This window comes from Bidens hawaiensis, unplaced genomic scaffold (genome assembly GCF_021521415.1).
Source record: "Bidens hawaiensis isolate Kalapana, Puna unplaced genomic scaffold, B.hawaiensis_p1.1 tig00000142_1, whole genome shotgun sequence".
Taxonomy (NCBI): domain Eukaryota; kingdom Viridiplantae; phylum Streptophyta; class Magnoliopsida; order Asterales; family Asteraceae; genus Bidens; species Bidens hawaiensis.
This window is the reverse complement of record NW_027491019.1, coordinates 3,304,243-3,322,754: the sequence shown is the minus strand read 5'-3', so window position 1 is coordinate 3,322,754 and position 18,512 is coordinate 3,304,243.

The window sequence follows — 18,512 nt, the reverse complement described above, 5'->3', positions numbered from 1 at the left end:
GAGGATATGTGGGGTTTGTAGGAAATCAAGGAGGACAAATTGTTGGAGAGGGTACTTTATCGAACGGGAAAGTGATGTTCAAGAATGTGAATTATATCACTGAGCTTGAGAATGATTTACTGAGTATCTCCCAAGTTTGTGACAAAGGCTTTTCAACACACTTTACAAGTCAAGATTGTATGACTCTTAAGCCTGGGTATAAGTTCCAGAAGAATGGATTTTGATGAAAGCATCAAGGGAAAATGATATTTATGTGCTTAACATGAGTGTTGCATCATCGACTTAAGGTACTGTACATTGTTTTGTCACCAAGTCGTCTAAAAAGGAGTCGGTGTTATGGCATCGTCGGATGGGTCACATCAATGTTCGCAAGATGAATTATGTTGCTCACAACCAACTAGTTGAAGGGGTAAACGTCAAGGGTTTTCATTTGAGTACTGATTGTCTGAGTTGTAAGAAGGGTAAACAAAAGAAGAAGTCTCACCCGAAAAAGTCTCTCAATTCAACCAACTTACCTTTCGAGACGATACATATGGATTTGTTTGGTCCTGTGAATGTCAAAAGTATCACCGGGGAACTTTATTGTTTGGTGGTCACTGATGATTACTCACGCTACTCGTGGGTGATGTTTCTTGAATCGAAAGATGAGACATTCGACACCTTGATGATTTTATTCAAGATGCTTAAGATTTTTTATAATCTGCCAATCCGAAGAATTCGAAGGGAAAATGGTACCGAGTTTAGAAATAACCGTATGCTTCAATATTGTAATGAGGATGGTATTCTTCATGAATTTAGTGCTCCCTATACACCACAACAAAATGGAGTTGCTGAACGAAAGGATAGGACACTGATTGAAATAGTTAGGGAATGTTGGCTGATTCGAAATTACCTGCTAGTTTCCGATAGAAGTTGTTGCCTCGGCTTTTCATACACTTAATCACATTCTGACGTTAAATAAGTTTGGCAAAACCTGTTTTGAACTGCTGAATAGACGAAAGCCTAATTTGAAGTGGCTTGATCCGTTCGGATCTCAATGTATTGTTCTATATCCTGATGGTAAATTCAGTGATAAGTATGTGGAGGGTTTCTTTGTGGGTTATGCTAGTACTTTGCATCGAGTATTCTTACCTAGCGTCAACCGATTGTGCAAGATCAGCATGTGGACTACCAAAGATATGCTACTTCTTTTCAAAGAAAGGGCGATTCATGGATGTTTGACTATGACATCTTGTGGAGTTGTTTCTCATTTTCTAAAGAAGAAATCACTTATGAAATGGCCACTATTATTTCAACGGCATTTGGGTGATGGATGTCATGAAGAAATTCCTACACAAGAAGTTCCAATCTTTAATGAAGATCTGACAACTGATGTTAATGACCATGTTGATGATATGCCGGCTACACCATCCTTTGATGATGATGGTGAAGATCACAATGATGTGATTGAGTCTTTGATTCAACCAACACTTACTTCTAATCTTGTTATATTTTAGCTTGTGTTGTCTGATGAGTTGGCTAATGATGAAAATGTTGGAATACCGTATGCCCGAGACACATAATTAGGTTAATGTGGCTAGCCGTGTTTGATCCAAGTCGGGTCATACCCAATAACGAGTTAGACACACACCAATTATGTATTTGTTGAGATATGATCTATAAAACAAATACAGAACACAACACATTCAGAAATCGGGTTTCTGAATAATTACTTGAAAGTGTTAAATAAATTAATTAGTTAATTTATTTATTCAAATAATTATTATTGGAATGATTATTTAAACATGTGTTCTTTTATAAAATGGTTTATAAAAGACGGGATGTTTATATATTTTATAAGGTATAAAATATATATTATTTAGACATGTATGCCTTACACCCCATACACTTGGTCAAAGTTGGTAAGGACTTGATGGAGGTTGAGTAACTTTTACTTGACCAAAAAAACCTAACTTAAGATATGAATGAGATATGATCTCATTTATATAAAGATCAACATACTTTCAAGATATAATAAGTAACCACAACTCTCTCTTTCCCTCTAGCTTTTGGTTCGGCCGAAGTCAAGAAACAAAAGAGGTTCGAGTCTCGGTTTCTCGTGTTCAAGCTTCCTAACATAGCTCGGTGTGTGTTGGAGGCTCGGGGTATCTTCCGTTTGAGGATTTTCCCTTTGAAAGTCTAGCATCAACATCATCATCTTCTTCAACCATCAACTACATCTCTTAAGGAGTTAAGAATGTAAGTTTTACAAGCTTTGATAGTTTAGTTTTTCCGTATTATTTGATCCTTAGTCTCGGGTTTCTAATCTTAAGTTAATGGTAATCTTGAAACAAGAATAAAGGGTTATTCATAGATTAACACACATATGAACTTGTAATATATATATGGATATATGTACATAAAGTTTATAGATAATCACGCTTCCGCCTTTTAATGACTAGTTAAATGATTAACTAAGTCTAAAATATCCATAGAAACCCAACAAATGGCATCAAGAGCCGGGATACGGGAAACTAAGCTTCGGGTTTTCGGTTTTATATTTTCCCCTTGAAAGATTTTATACAAAAAATTAACATGCATGATTTTTTTTGTATTTAATCTTGTTATATTTTTGGCTTTGTTCAAAAAAAAAATAAATAAATAAATAAAACCGAGCTATTGGGCCGAAGCCCACTTCTTTTGGTTAATGGGTTAACCGAAAAAAGGGAAGAAAGTTAAATGGGCCGAAGCCCATGAGACTTTCTTATGGGCCGAAGCCCAAGAACAAGTTATTGGGTCAAACCCAAATGGGTTGGGCTAGGCCCGATAAGGTCAAGGGGTTTTGGAACGGGATCCTAAAACATAACGGGTTATGTTTGTTATTTATTAAAACTAGACCGAGCCGTAGACCAAAATGGATGTTTGTTTGTGGTTGATGATTGTAATTGTAATTAATTATTCAAGTTTCGGTTTGTAATAATTAATTAGGGGCAGTTTTGTAATTTTGTAATTATTTATTCATATGGGTATGTAATAAATAGATTATTTGTAATATCTTTATTTTATAGAATAAAAAATGTATTAGGACATTTGGTTTTGTAAAATTAAAGAAGATTGCAAAATTGGAAGTTTGGGCCTTATTGGGCCGCGTATGGTGATAATGGGCCTCACAAGCCCATTAAGGGGATTCAAGCCCAAAAGGACCTAAGCCCACCAATTGAGCCCAAATGGAAGCTTATGGAAGCTAAGGCCCAAGTTCAAGCCCAATGGATTACAACGGGGTTGAAGAAGATGCTTGACGCATTTGGATGCGGGATCAAGTGGGAGCTACAACATCCATGTGTCGTGTGTCCCTTAGGATCGGACCTAAGACACACACTTGTTTCGGCTAACAAGTGTGGTCTAACTTAGTGGCTCGTGTCTAGTATAATTGTGTATGCTTGTTAATTGATTGTTTGATTGTGTGGTTGTTAGATATTAGGATATCAACTTCGTCACATAGAATTAATTAACAAAGCATAAAACGGGTTCTAACAATTATCGGTAATCACGTGACACGTAGTTTAATAAAATGGATTTATTAACTAGCCGTCTCACGCCCATAATAAAATGGTTTTATTATAAATTAGAATTTTGAAAATGGTTTCAAAATAATCATGTTACTAAATGCATGTTAGAACATGATTTAAAGTTTTACAACTAGAATTATTAAAACTAAAAATCCCTTTTAAAATTAAGGATAACAAGTTAAACACCATCCTTTTGTATAACGCTTAACATATTAGTAAGCTCTTAGTGGGAAAAAGGTCACCTAACCGCGTAGAGTAAATTAATATGTTGAGGTAATATTGGCATATAAATGGGAAAAAGGTCACCTAACCATTTGTATTTTGATATTACAAGTTGATACAAGTAGGACGACTTAAATTAGAACCATGTGAAGAGGGTCACCCAAGCATGGGGTCTAATAGGTGTTGATGGGATAAACATGCCGACACGAAATATGATTTCGAACCGGTCCCATAAACTCTAGAAGTTGCAAAAGGGTTTGCAATTGTTATGAATAACTACCTTGATAAACCGACAATGGGAAAAAGGTCACCTAACCGGAGTCGGGTTTATCGTTGGATTCTAGATTTTAATTATTAATTATATTTGGTATATATAAAAGGGTATTAATAATTAAAATAAGTAAAACACTAAAATGAACTTAATTAAAATTCTGCAGATGGCCGCACACGTCGACGACAACATAATCCCTAACGTCCAAAATGTATCTCTCCGATCTATTCTCGCTAAAGACCGTCTTAATCACAATAACTTTTCGGATTGGTTCCGAAATTTAAGGATTGTTCTAAAACAAGAAAAATTATATCATGTTTTGGAAACACCTATCCCCAACGAACCGGAAGAGGGAAGTGAGGTCGAATACATGAATTGGGTCCAACACACGGAAGATTCCATTCAAGTGTCATGCCTCATGTTGGCGACTATGGTTCCCGAAATCCAAAAGGATTTCGAAAACCATAATGCGTACGACATGATTACTCAACTTAAGGAAATGTTCCTTAAGCAATCGAGGGTTGAAAGGTTCGAAACGGTTCGAGCCTTGCATGCATGTAGAATGGATGATAATCAACCAGTTTCAACTTATGTACTTAAGATGAAAAGTTACATTGATCGCCTCGCCAAGCTCAATTGTCCCATCTCAAAAGAGTTAGCAACGGATTTGATCCTTAACTCTTTGTCGAAAAGGTTCGACACTTTCGTGTTAAATTATAACATGAACGGGTGGGACAAAAACATTGGAGAACTTCACTCAATGCTTAAAACAGCCGAGGCGAGCATGGGTAAAAGGGTTTTACCCGTGTTTGCGATCAATGAAGGTGGATCCAAGAATCGATCTCAGCCCAATCCTAAGGCTAAGGTAGCAAAAAGAAAGGGTCCTCCTGTGCATCTTAAGGGTAAGGGCAAGGCACCAGTTATGGCAAAGAAACAAAAGGTTGTGGAACCGAGGGGTCATAAGGATGATCCTTGTTTTTGTTGTGGGGAGACCGGACATTGGAAACGCAATTGCCCGGTCTACCTAAAGGAGCTAAGAGACAAGAGGAATGCGGGGCATGCCTCGGGTAATGTCTTTATGATTAATATTGAGCTAAATCTTATTTCTTCTAACACATGGGTATTGGATACCGGATGTGGAACTCACATTTGCAATTGGTTGCAGGGGTTCAAAAGGAATGAAGACTTAAAGAAGGGCGAAGTGAGTCTTTTCATGGGCAACGGTGCAAGGGTGCACGTGGTCGCTAGAGGAGACTTCACTTTATCGCTTCCAAGTGGTTTGGAAGTTGTTTTGAGGAATGTTTTGTATGCTCCTAGTTTGACTAGGAACATTATTTCCGTGCACCTTCTTAGACAATGTAATTTTGACTTTAAATTTGTAAAATCAAAAATGCATGTATCATCTAATGGTATCTTTTATTTTAAAGCTGTACCAAACAACGGTATTTATGAATTGGTTCATGATAATACCTCAAATAGCTCATTATATCAAACTTCCACCAAAAGACTCAAAAAGGATTTGAGTGATTCCTACATTTGGCATTGTCGCCTTGGACACATAAACAAGAATCGTGTAAATACTCTCCAAAAGAATGGTCTTTTGAAAACAAACGAGTTAGGTTCGTTTGATGAGTGTGAATCTTGTATTCAAGGCAAGATGACCAAAGAGCCTTTCAAAGGTACAAATTAAAGGGCTAAGGACTTGTTAGGTATCATACATACGGATGTATGCGGACCTCTCAAGCCCACTAGTAGGAATAGTGAAAGGTACTTCATTACCTTTACCGACGATTTTAGTCGATATGGGTATGTGTATCTAATGAAACACAAACATGAAGCCTTTGAAATGTTCAAGGAATTTCAAAATGAAGTACAAAATCAGCTCGACCGAACAATCAAGGTACTCCGCTCCGATAGAGGAGGCGAATACCTAAGTGATGCTTTTCAAAGTCATCTTAGAGACTGTGGAATTGTTTCACAGCTCATTCCTCCTGGTACTCCTCAACATAACGGAGTATCCGAGAGGAGGAATCGAACACTGTTGGACATGGTTCGATCAATGATGGCACGAAGCTCACTACCACCATCATTTTGGGGATATGCACTACTTACAGCAGCTCGTATTTTGAATATTGCCCCGACCAAAAAGGTGGATCGAACACCCTATGAAGTGTGGCATGGAAAGGTTCCATCCCTTCCATATTTAAGGGTATGGGGATGCAAAGTTTATGTTAAACGTGACACCCCAAATAAGCTTGAGGCTCGATCCATCAAGTGTATCTTCATAGGATACCCAAAGGATGATATAGGATATATATTCTATGATCCTAGTGAACAAAGAGTGTTTGTTTCACGCAAAGGATACTTCTTAGAAACTAAGTTCCTTATGGAAGGACCTAGTGAAAAGAGAGTGGAACTTGAAGAGGTTCAAGAATCACTGGATGATACACAGTTGGTCGATACTAGCTTTCAACACGAGGATGTTGAAGGTGATCAAATGGTTGATCATACACACGTTGCTCGCAGATCTAGTAGGGTTAGTCAACCTCCCGAGAGATATGGATTTCTCGTGGATGGTTGCTACTTGGTCTATTCGGATGAACAGATCTGTCACAACCTGATTGTGAAAAATGGCTTGAAGCCATGAGCGCCGAGATGCAATCCATGCACGATAACCAAGTTTGGGAATTGGTTGATCGTCCACTTAACTCCAAACTGTTTGGATGTAAGTGGGTCTTCAAGAAGAAGACCGATATGCATGGAAATCTAGATACTTACAAAGCACGACTTGTAGCAAAAGGTTTCACACAAACTCAAGGGATTGATTATGATGAAACCTTCTCGCCGGTCGCGATGCTTAAGTCGATCAGGATATTATTTGCCATTGCAGCTCATTTTGATTATGAGATATGGCAGATGGATGTCAAGACCGCTTTTCTTAATGGATATCTTGAGTAAGATGTCCATATGGTTCAGCCTGAAGGTTTTGTCGATCCATCTAATCCTGACAAAGTATGTAAGTTAAGGAAATCAATCTACGGGTTGAAACAAGCATCACGGATGTGGAATCATCGTTTTAATGAAGAAATCAAAGCGTTTGGTTTCGTCCAAAACGGTGATGAGGCGTGTGTGTATAAATTGGCTAGTGGGAGTATAGTCATGTTCCTTATTTTGTATGTCGATGATATACTTTTATTTGGAAATGATATACCAAGTATGGAAAGCGTTAAAGCGTGGTTAAGTAGTCGTTTCCCAATTAAGGATCTTGGAGAAGCGACATATATCTTGGGAATAAAGGTCTATAGGGATAGACAAAGGAAATTGATCGGACTCAATCAAAGTGCATACATTGATAAAATCCTGAAAAGGTTCAGGATGGAAAACTCTAAGAAAGGTTTGGTACCTATTCCTAGAGGAACCGTGTTAAGCTCATCCCAAAGTCCTAGCTCTAAGGAAGAGCAGGATAGGATGAAGCATGTTCCTTATGCTTCGGCCATAGGATCTATTATGTATGCAATGATGTGCACTAGACCGGACGTCTCGTATGCTTTAAGCATAACGAGTAGATACCAGCACAACCCAGGTGACAGTCATTGGATGGCTGTCAAGAATATATTAAAATACCTTAGAAGGACTAAGGATATGTTTTTAATATATGGGTCTGGTGAGGAGGAACTCGTCGTAAAGGGTTACGTGGATGCGAGTTTCCAAAATGACCGAGATGATTCTCGGTCACAGTCGGGATATGTCTTCATTTTGAATGGAGGCGCTGTCTCTTGGAAGAGTTCGAAGTAGGATGTTGTCGCGTTATCCACTACAGAATCTGAGTACATCGCCGCTTCAATGGCAGCCCAAGAGGCTGCATGGATGAAAAAGTTCATCATGGATCTAGGGATTATCTCTACCATTCAGGAGCCCCTAGAGATATTCTGTGACAATGAGGGTGCTATTGCACAGATCAAGGAGCCTCGTGCTCATCAGAAAACGAGGCACATTGAGCGCAGATTCAACTACATAAGGGATGAAGTTGAAAAGGGAAAGATATGTATTCATAAAGTTCATACCGATCAAAATATTGCGGACCCACTCACGAAGCTCCTCGATAGGCCAAAGCATGAGGGTCATGTTTGTGCATTAGGACTTCGGTATTCTAGTGATTTGATTTAATCTGTGTTTAGTGTTTGTATAAGAACGAATGTAATGGGTATCTCATGAAAATTAATTATGTTTTAATTATTCAATGAGTTATGTTCTATATTTGCATGTTTAATCCATGAATGACTTATGTTGTTCTAAACGTCCGTAGTCGATCATACTTGTGGGAACAAGTATGAAGGTAAGACTATTATGAACCCGGATTGGTTGATATTCATGTGATGAATATAGGGCATAGGTTTGCCACCAAAGTTCATAGATATTTGTGGGATACAAATATTGGACTGACCCGCTCTCAAGGATCACTGCATGGAGTTAGTGTAACTGATCATAAGTAATCCTTGAGTAAAGGCGAGTATCATTGTGTCCTTTGACCTAAGATGCATATTGGATCTGGTCTTTCATCAAGTCTGATAACTTGACTCTCTTCTTTGTTATTTCGGTAACACGATAACGTGTAAGAAAGAGCTCAGATATCATACGAGATGTCAACAAGGGTGTATGCAGTCAAGATGGGATTTGTTCCTCTTATGTGTTGAGAGTTTAGATGTCTAAGGCCTGTTAAGTTAAATCATTGAGAGAATGATCACTCTGTGTCTCTTCGATTTGACAGGACATCTAGTAACAAAGGGATGTAGTGATAAGACTTACCTATATCATATCAAGTATGGACTTGAAGGAGATGATGTTATTGAATGGCACTTAGTCAAACACACTAGGGATGGTGACCTGTTGTTAGGCGGTATTCACCATTAGCATTAACTTCCTATGAGTCACGTGCAAGTGGGAGATTGTTGGAATACCGTATGCCCGAGACACATAATTAGGTTAATGTGGCTAGCCGTGTTTGATCCAAGTCGGGTCATACCCAATAACGAGTTAGACACACACCAATTATGTATTTGTTGAGATATGATATATAAAACAAATACAGAACACAACACATTCAGAAATCGGGATTCTGAATAATTACTTGAAAGTGTTAAATAAATTAATTGGTTAATTTATTTATTCAAATAATTATTATTGGAATGATTATTTAAACATGTGTTCTTTTATAAAATGGTTTATAAAGGATGGGATGTTTATATATTTTATAAGGTATAAAATATATATTATTTAGACATGTATGCCTTACACCCCATACACTTGGTCAAAGTTGGTAAGGACTTGATGGAGGTTGAGTAACTTTTACTTGACCAAAAAAACCTAACTTAAGATATGAATGAGATATGATCTCATTTATATAAAGATCAACATACTTTCAAGATATAATAAGTAACCACAACTCTCTCTTTCCCTCTAGCTTTTGGTTCGGCCGAAGTCAAGAAACAAAAGAGGTTCGAGTCTCGGTTTCTCGTGTTCAAGCTTCCTAACATAGCTCGGTGTGTGTTGGAGGCTCGGGGTATCTTCCGTTTGAGGATTTTCCCTTTGAAAGTCTAGCATCAACATCATCATCTTCTTCAACCATCAACTACATCTCTTAAGGAGTTAAGAATGTAAGTTTTACAAGCTTTGATAGTTTAGTTTTTCCGTATTATTTGATCCTTAGTCTCGGGTTTCTAATCTTAAGATTAATGGTAATCTTGAAACAAGAATAAAGGGTTATTCATAGATTAACACACATATGAACTTGTAATATATATATGGATATATGTACATAAAGTTTATAGATAATCACGCTTCCGCCTTTTAATGACTAGTTAAATGATTAACTAAGTCTAAAATATCCATAGAAACCCAACAGAAAATGTAATGAATCTACCTAATGATGTGATAGTTGCTGATGAGGTTATGCCTCGAACTTTATCATATCACCCAGAAGAGAATATTACTGGGATCTTAATTCCGGAGTTCATACTCGAAATCAAATTTATTGAAGTCTGAGTTGCTATTATACTCAAGTTGCTCCACTTCAGAATCGGTTCTCATTCAAATGTTTCATTTCACAAATTGAACCGAAAACATATAAAAAAGCTTTGATCGAAGAAAGTTGGGTCAATGCGATGTAAGAAGAACTGTTTCAATTTAAAAGGCTTGGGGTATGGAAACTTTTGGATCTACTAGATGGTAAACGATGCATTAATACTATGTGGGTTTTCAAGTGCAAAAGGGACAAAAATGGCATAATTGTTAGAAACAAATCACGATTAGTGGTTCTTGGTTATAATCAAAGGGAAGGAATCTATTTTAACGAAGTCTATGCTCTCGTTGCTAGTCTTGAAGCGATTAGGATTTCTTTAGCCTTTGCATCTTGGAAGGGATTCAAGGTCTACGAGTTAGATGTTAAGACTGCTTTCCTGAACGAAAAATTGGGTGAAGAAGTCTTTATAGGACAACCACCGGGGTTTGTCGATCCTATTCAAAAGGATAAAGTGTACCTGCTCAACAAAGCTCTTTATGGTTTACATCAAGCCCCGAGAGCTTGGTATGACACATTGTCCCAACATATGTTGGATAATAGCTTTGTTCGTGGCACTGTCGATTGTACACTTTTCACGAAGGAAGTGGATGGCAATTTGCTGATAGTCCAGGTCTATGTGGACAATATCATTTTTGGGTCAACGAATGATGTTCTATGCAAAGATTTTGAGGAGGTTATGAAGTCAAAGTTTGAAATAAGCACTATGGGAGAGTTGCAATTTGAACAAATGTCTGATGGATTTTTACTCACCAGACAAAATTTGTCAAGGATATCCTCGAAAAATTCAATATGGCTGACTCATCGCCGAGTAGCACTCCTATCCCGCTAAATCATGGAATTGGTCCTGATCCCACCGGAGAGAAGGTCGATGAAACACTCTACCGTTCTATGATGGGTTCCCTCATGTATCTTACTGCTTCAAGGCCAGACATCCTGTATCAAATGTGTTTGTGTGCCCGATATCAATCCAGTCTTGGGTATCCTCGAGATGATTTATTTGAGCTAAGAGCGTATTCTGATTCTGACTATGGAAGTTGCAAGAAGCAGACGACTTTGAAGAAGCAAACTAATTTTTCGCTATTCACCTGTGAAGCCGAATATGTAGCTGCTTCTAGCTGTTTTCTCAGGTTTTGTGGATACAACAACATATGCGCGACTTCAGTTTGAATTTTCTTACTACTCCTATTTTAGTAGATAATAATGGTGCTATATATGTAACTAAGAACCCAGTAAGTCACTCGAAAACAAAATATATTGACATACGGTATCACTTCATCCATGATTGTTACGAGAAGAAGTTGATTACCGAAGACAAAATTCACACCGATGAACAAAAAGCTGATCTTTTTACTAAAGATTTTGATAAAAACAGACTTTTGCATTTGTTGGGGATTAACGGTATTAAGAACATGCGCGGTGGGAAATTGAGTGATAACGAGGTTATTGATTCTGACCTGTGAGTAACCGTTCACCAGGTCAATTTTCTTTGTAAATTTTTTCATGTACATAGTTTTTTATTTTAGGGGGAGAAATATGGGTTTGGAAAAATACAAAAACATTTAAAAAATCTTTAAAATAAAAAAGCATTTGTAAAGTATAAAAGCCAAAAACATTGAAAAATGTGAAAATGCAAAATCAATAGAAAAATGCTCCTCAAAAATGAGTTTTGAAGCATAAAAGGAAAATGGTAGTACATTGATCATCTTGTTCCAAGTAGGGTAAAGTGAGGTATAAAGGTCAATTAATTAATGTCGATGCAGTGGTAGGCTTTAGCAACAAACAAGTAAGGGAATAAGTGATATAAACCTAAAGAACCAAATTGAAATATGGGTTAGCATTCTAGCACTAAAGTCTTGGTGATGGTGGCAGACAATTAATAACCGGTCATATTCAAGCCTTATGTGTTAGTAGATCACCAAAAATAAAGTGTTAATAAAGTGCTTTAAGCTTCTAGCACACGGTCTACATTTCAACGGTGTATGGTTTTATGGCCTTAAATCCTGTATTGATGGGATGTAATAGGTTTCTGGAGCCATGAGGTCTTTATGCGGTTTTCATTTGGGTATTCATTAAATTGAATATTTGCATACTGACTCATGTAATGAAAGGTTTACCTTCAAACCAATTCATGTCCCTAATACAACAAAGTTTGGACAAGATTTTGGTTTTTACAAGAAAAGGCACAATGAATATTTGGGCAAAGGTAAGAAGATGGTTGATGATTCAGTTAGTGATGTTGAAGAAGGAAATAAGAAAATGCATGATCCAACTGATAAGGGCAAGAAGAAAGATCTTAAAGATAAGATGAAAGTTCCAATGAGCAAGAAACCTATCAGAATTAAACCTGATATGTCTCCAAAAACCATGAATTATGTTGATTTTGAAAAGTCAACAAGCTGTGAAGAGAAGATTAAGAAGAATGTGTTTAAGAGAATGAAGTCAAAAGAACTAAATGTCAATGAGAAATTTCTTATGAAACATGGGTTTGAACCACATGGATTTTTGATGAAACCTAGAACTGAAACACAAGTAAAAATGGTGAAAAAGGAATATGTGATTGAAGAATGCAAAAGAATAGTTCCTTATCTAGGAAAATTATGTGAATACGGATATGAATCTAATGATTCTTTTGATATTGTTTATGAGGACCCCAAAATAGGTGCAACAATTGGTTATGTTGCTGATGATTGGCAAGCTAGTTTAGCTTGTATTTCATCACTTAACTGTTTCCTTTTCCTTGATTTATGCATGAACAGTCCACAAATGAATGATGTTTGATATATAGATAGTGGATGTTCCAGGCATATGACATGTGACAAGAGGTCATTGGTTAATTATGAAGAAAAACTTGATGGTCCAGTTGCATTTGGGAGTGATGAAAGTGGAGGGAAAATTGTGGGGAAAGGCATTCTCACCAATGGTAAAGTTTCATTTGATAATGTGCTCTGTGTGGAAGGATTACAATATAACCTATTGAGCATATCACATATCTGGGAAAAAGGTTATAAGGTTGGATTTTATGATTCTAATTGTTTCATCCTCAAACCTAAATTTGTAATTCCTCCTGATATGATAATGATGATGGCTCCTAGAAATGCAAACTTATATGAACTGAGAATGAAAGATGATATTTCTAGAGGTGGTACTTGTTTTGTGTCAAAGGCCACTGAAATTGAAACAAAATTGTGGCACAAAAAGCTTTGTCATGTCAATCTGAAAAATATGATCAAACTTGTTACAGGTGAACATGTCATTGGTTTACCCACAAGAGAGTTCAAGCTGGATAACAAGTGTATTATATGTCAGAAAGGAAAGCAACATAAATCATCTCACAAAACAAAACTCATAAACTCAATTAAACAAGTACTTGAAATGCTTCATATGGATCACTTTGGTCCTGTGGATGTTCCTAGTATTAGAAAGAAGAGATATTGTCATTGATGATTTTTCAAGGTGTACTTGGGTTTACTTTCTGAATTCCAAGGATGAGGCTGCTGAATTAAATAAAGGTTGTGTGACAAGGATTGAGAATCAACTAGATGTGAGGGTGAAGGAGAAGTAACAATGGGACTATGTTCAAGATTGGGGTCATGACTGAATTTTGTCAAGCAAAAGGAATTCTTCACCAATTCAATGCCCCTAAAACTCCTGAACAAAATGGGGTAGTAAAAAGAAGAAACAAAACATCGATTGAAGCTGCAAGAATCATGATAGCAGATCCTCTTCTTCTTGTTACTTTTTGGGCAGAAGCTATCAACACTTCTTGCTATGTTCAGAACAAAGTGTTTCTCCACAAAAGTCAAGACAAAACACCATATGAGATTTTGTAAACACCTCACATCTCATATCTAAGGCTTAATTAACTATATAACGGATCTAGTTCATGATGCTCTATATTGATTATATGTTAATGTTATGTATTAGTATTAGATATATATGTATGTATGTATGTATGTATGTATGTATGTATGTATGTATGTATGTATAATATTAAGGTGAAGCTTGAGAGAACAATTTTGGCAGAGGTTCGATATATTAAACTCAAAACTTAAATTAACAGTGGACGAACCCACTATATATAGAAGATAGGCCTAGTTCGTTACACATTTTGTAACGAACTAGCCACCCACTTCGTTACATTACATTAAATAAACAAACAGAACGAATCACCTCTGATTCGTTAAACATCCTTAACGAATCAGGAGGGAACATAACTTATAATCTAGTTCGTTAAACATTCTTAACGAACTAGATGGTTACCTTAACGAACTAATTAATATCTTAATATCTCTTACATTAGATAAACGATAAATACATAAATGATAATTACAAAGACTCGAGACGCAAAACCATGTACTAACAGACACCCCCTCGTCTTGAGCTCTTTGTCTTTAATTTACTTGAAGCGCTTGGCCTGCCAATATCTGCAGCTGTGAATACCATGCTCATGACACACACGAACAACACGCTGAAACTGCATTGCTCGGTCATAGTCTTCACGGCGCTCAAATAAAATCTTATTCTTGAAAATCACGTCATTGTCGGTCTCTTTCAAGTTCACGAGCCACATCGGATCGATGATCATTATCAGCTCGGTCTTTAACCCTTTACACAAGACAATAACGGCCTCGCCAGTTCGGTTGTCGTAGTACCAGCGGTTGAATGATAAATACATATGTTGATTCAACGTCTTCACCAAGGCACACGCTTCATAGTCTTTGGCGGCTTTACTTTAAAAACCAACTTTCTCCAGCCCGTCCTTGGATCAATCTCATTGATACGCTTACGAGTAGCGACCTGTGTCTTAAGAAATTTAAACCCATGGTTGACCTCGAATAGAAGATGTTGTTGAAATCGATCTGCGATTCGATCACCCCCACGGTTTATAAACGGCCGGCAAGCGAGGGTCCAAACATCCCAACGTGGTAACGAGAGAACTTCAGTAATCTTTTCATAAAATTGGATACCGTTCTCCCATTTGACGTTACAGACTTTCAAATCAGAATCATGAAGCCATGAAACAATGTCACCTCGCAGTTTAGATACGGTCTTAAAAGACGTCATCTGATTAGCTTGAGCATGAGTGATAGCTTCAATCTTCTGCTCTTTATCCACATAATGATAAGCATCAATAATTTTTCGAGCTTTCTTGTCTCGATAACCAAACCATATCTGTATGTCAGCAACAGTCGGGTTAAATAGAATCAAGTTTCGACCACACTTTTGCCCTTGGATACGTTATTCAGATGATCTTCTACTGCTTTGACGGTTTCCTCAGTAAAGATAGGAGCACCCTGACCAACATTGGTGTGTTGGAATAAATCAGGGTATTCCTCAGCAGTCATATCCTCAATCTCTACCTCCTCGTCTTCATAAATAAAGGTCGTGTTGATCTAAATAGTTGGATCATTCAAGATCTCTTCATCGTGCTCAACTTCCACATCAGGCTCAGCTTCTAACATAGTTAATTCATCATCATTCAAACCAAGCAGTATCGAAATCTGCTCTCGTGTTAGCGACCTCTCAACAAATTGACCCACCTCAATCTCATCCTTATTCACAACACTTCTAACCGCCCCTGATCCATCAACAAAGATGATCGTATCAGCCTTGATCATCTCAATGGGTTTAGCAGCCGTATAATCATGATAAACACTAATCTGCTTCCTCGAATCATCGACAACACTCTTACCCGCACCAGAGGACGAGCTGTGAGGTTGTTTCGGCTCACTTACTCCAGCACCTGAAGCATCTGGATCTTTTTATCATCATTTTTAAGCTTCTTTAGTGCGTCTTCCTTGCATGTCAACTGCAAGATAACTTCCTCTTGTTCTTTAATTTTCACCCCCTGAGATGTAACAATCTCACGGATGGCTTTTGTCTCTTTTTGGCAGAACGAGACATAGCTTAACAACTTCTTTTGATTCTCCAATAAGCGTTCTTGATTCATACGATCAACAGACATTTGATTTTCGTATAGATGCAATAACCTTAAAAGCATATCCATCTGCTGATCGTGAGACATGGCATTAAAAGAAGCAGGGATAGGTTGAACTGGACCATGTGGACGGTTAAGTCTCATAAACGAGAGATCCATTGGTGGTGGAGGCATCATCATCGGTGTAGGAGAGACCACCGAGGTAGCAGTTGAAGGGCTTGGTGTTGAGTCAAAGATTTGACCTAACTGAAGTATAAGGAAGATTGGAATCTTCTCAACCTCCTTAGTAATCGCTAAGTATGAAACCGAGCACACTTCGACATCCTAGCAGGGTTTTACTTGGCCAAGCATGATATTTTGCCTATCGGGCAGAGTTATCTTCTAGACATCTTCTTTAGTGAATATCCGAGCAGGGTCACTATGTCAAGCAGGGTTGTTCTTCATGGCCGTGCACATTTTGCTTCCTAGCAGACCCTTGGTCTACCCAAGCTTTTGAAGCCAAGTACTTGGAAGATCTAGCAAGGTATTCTTTAATAAACAATGGTCTGAGCACGCTTGATGAAAGTTAAGAATTATCCTAAGGACACATCGGGCAAGGTTCAACTCAGGAAAGCTACAGTGTATCCAAGCACACATTGCATTTCTCATAAGCTATTTACTAGCAAGGAGTTGATAGGACCATTAGAAGAACAAGTCTGCACGTTAGATCATATCGGGCAAAGTTGGATATGATCAAAAAGACTGAAGCCTGCTTGGTGAAAGTAAAGTCTACCCGGGAACTGTTCCCGAACACACTTGAAGGTTACCAGGTCTACTCTAGGACAAAAGGCACAGAGCATACTCGGAAAAGAAAAGTGATAGAAAGTCTGCCTGTAAGACCTATTTTTGAATATGTAATTTGAATATGTGCCAATCATTAGGATTTCTAGAAGGAATGACAGCTGTCAGGAGGTGGCAGACCTATAAATAGAATATTTTAGGGCACGCCTCCTACGGATTTGCCACTTTACAATTTTTGGATAAGAATGAATATTCCCAATTGAGTGTGACGGCTGTCCTAGGTTATCATTGAATATACATTCCAACAAGAAACCCTAATCGATTATCATTTGTATGAATTACTTTATATAAATGGAAATATTTTGAGTTATTGTTCGTGTTTGTTACCATTATTAACCCCTTAGCAACAAATCTTGTTTGTTTCTGATTCCGCCGTTTACAAACAAGAATCTTTCCTTATTTAGCAATCCATCATTAACCCTCTTGTCGACACATTATGTGTGGGTTATGACATTGTTATTGAGTATTGAATGATTATTCGGGACCGACAAGTGGTATCAGATCTTGTTGATTGCTGATTTGGGTTAAGAACTTGTTGCTGATTGAAGATCTAAAGAAGAACAATGACGTAAGCAAAGCACTATTCCATTGGAGAGTGACGTCAGCTGCTCTGTTCTTCTTTTCCGTCCAGATTTACAAACATCTGGTGTTTTATTTTCCTTGTTTTTAGTTAACGTTTACATCTTTATTATCATTTCTTATTCCAATCGGACCAGATTCATCAGATCTAAGGATTTGATAGTCAAATCTGATTATTTTCATTGAAAATTTGATTTTTACTGTGATTCTGTTTTTCAAACAACCAAAATGTCTAGTATTGAAGAACAAGAAGTGTTCACTAACAAAATACCTAGACTTTATAGGCAAGAAAACTTCAACAAATGGAAAGTACTCTTTGAAGCGGCTGTGTGCTACAATGATGTAGACATGTGGGATTCAATAAAAAATGGACCACAAGCCACTGATGGTGCAGCTGCTACTGGTGCTGTAAGAGATAGGTTGAGGAAAGTGGATGACAGGGCCTTAGCAATGATTAAGCTTGGACTGTCTTGGGAAATACTTACCAATGTTGCACATCATCCGACCGCAAAGGCAATGTATGATGCAATTCTTGAAATGTTCGAGGGAAAAACTGAGCTAAAGAACATAAAGAAGCAAAGGCTCAAGCAACAGCTTGAGAGATTTAAATACAAAGATGGAGAAAGGCTGAAGTCCATCCTTGAAATATTCTTGGCCATTGTGAATGACCTTCGAACAACTGGCTATGTCATGACTGATTTTGACCTGAATACCAAGCTGCTTAACTCAATGCCAAAGAAATGGTACACTGCCTGCAAATTCATCCTACAAAAGCCCAACTTCAATGATTTGAAAGTGGATGATGTAGTCTGCTTCCTTCAGGCTGCAGAAATTGAAATGATCTAAAATGAAATGATCAAAGAAGAAAAGCCCTGTTTCAATGTTTCTAATGCATTAATTGCACCCATGGGAAACTTGTCTACCAAGAACCAACAGCAAATTCCCATCATAGAGGAACCAACAGAACATGGTGTAGATACACCTAGTTCATTTGTTGGAGGTAGCTCAAGTTATCATGGAAATCAGACAAGGTTC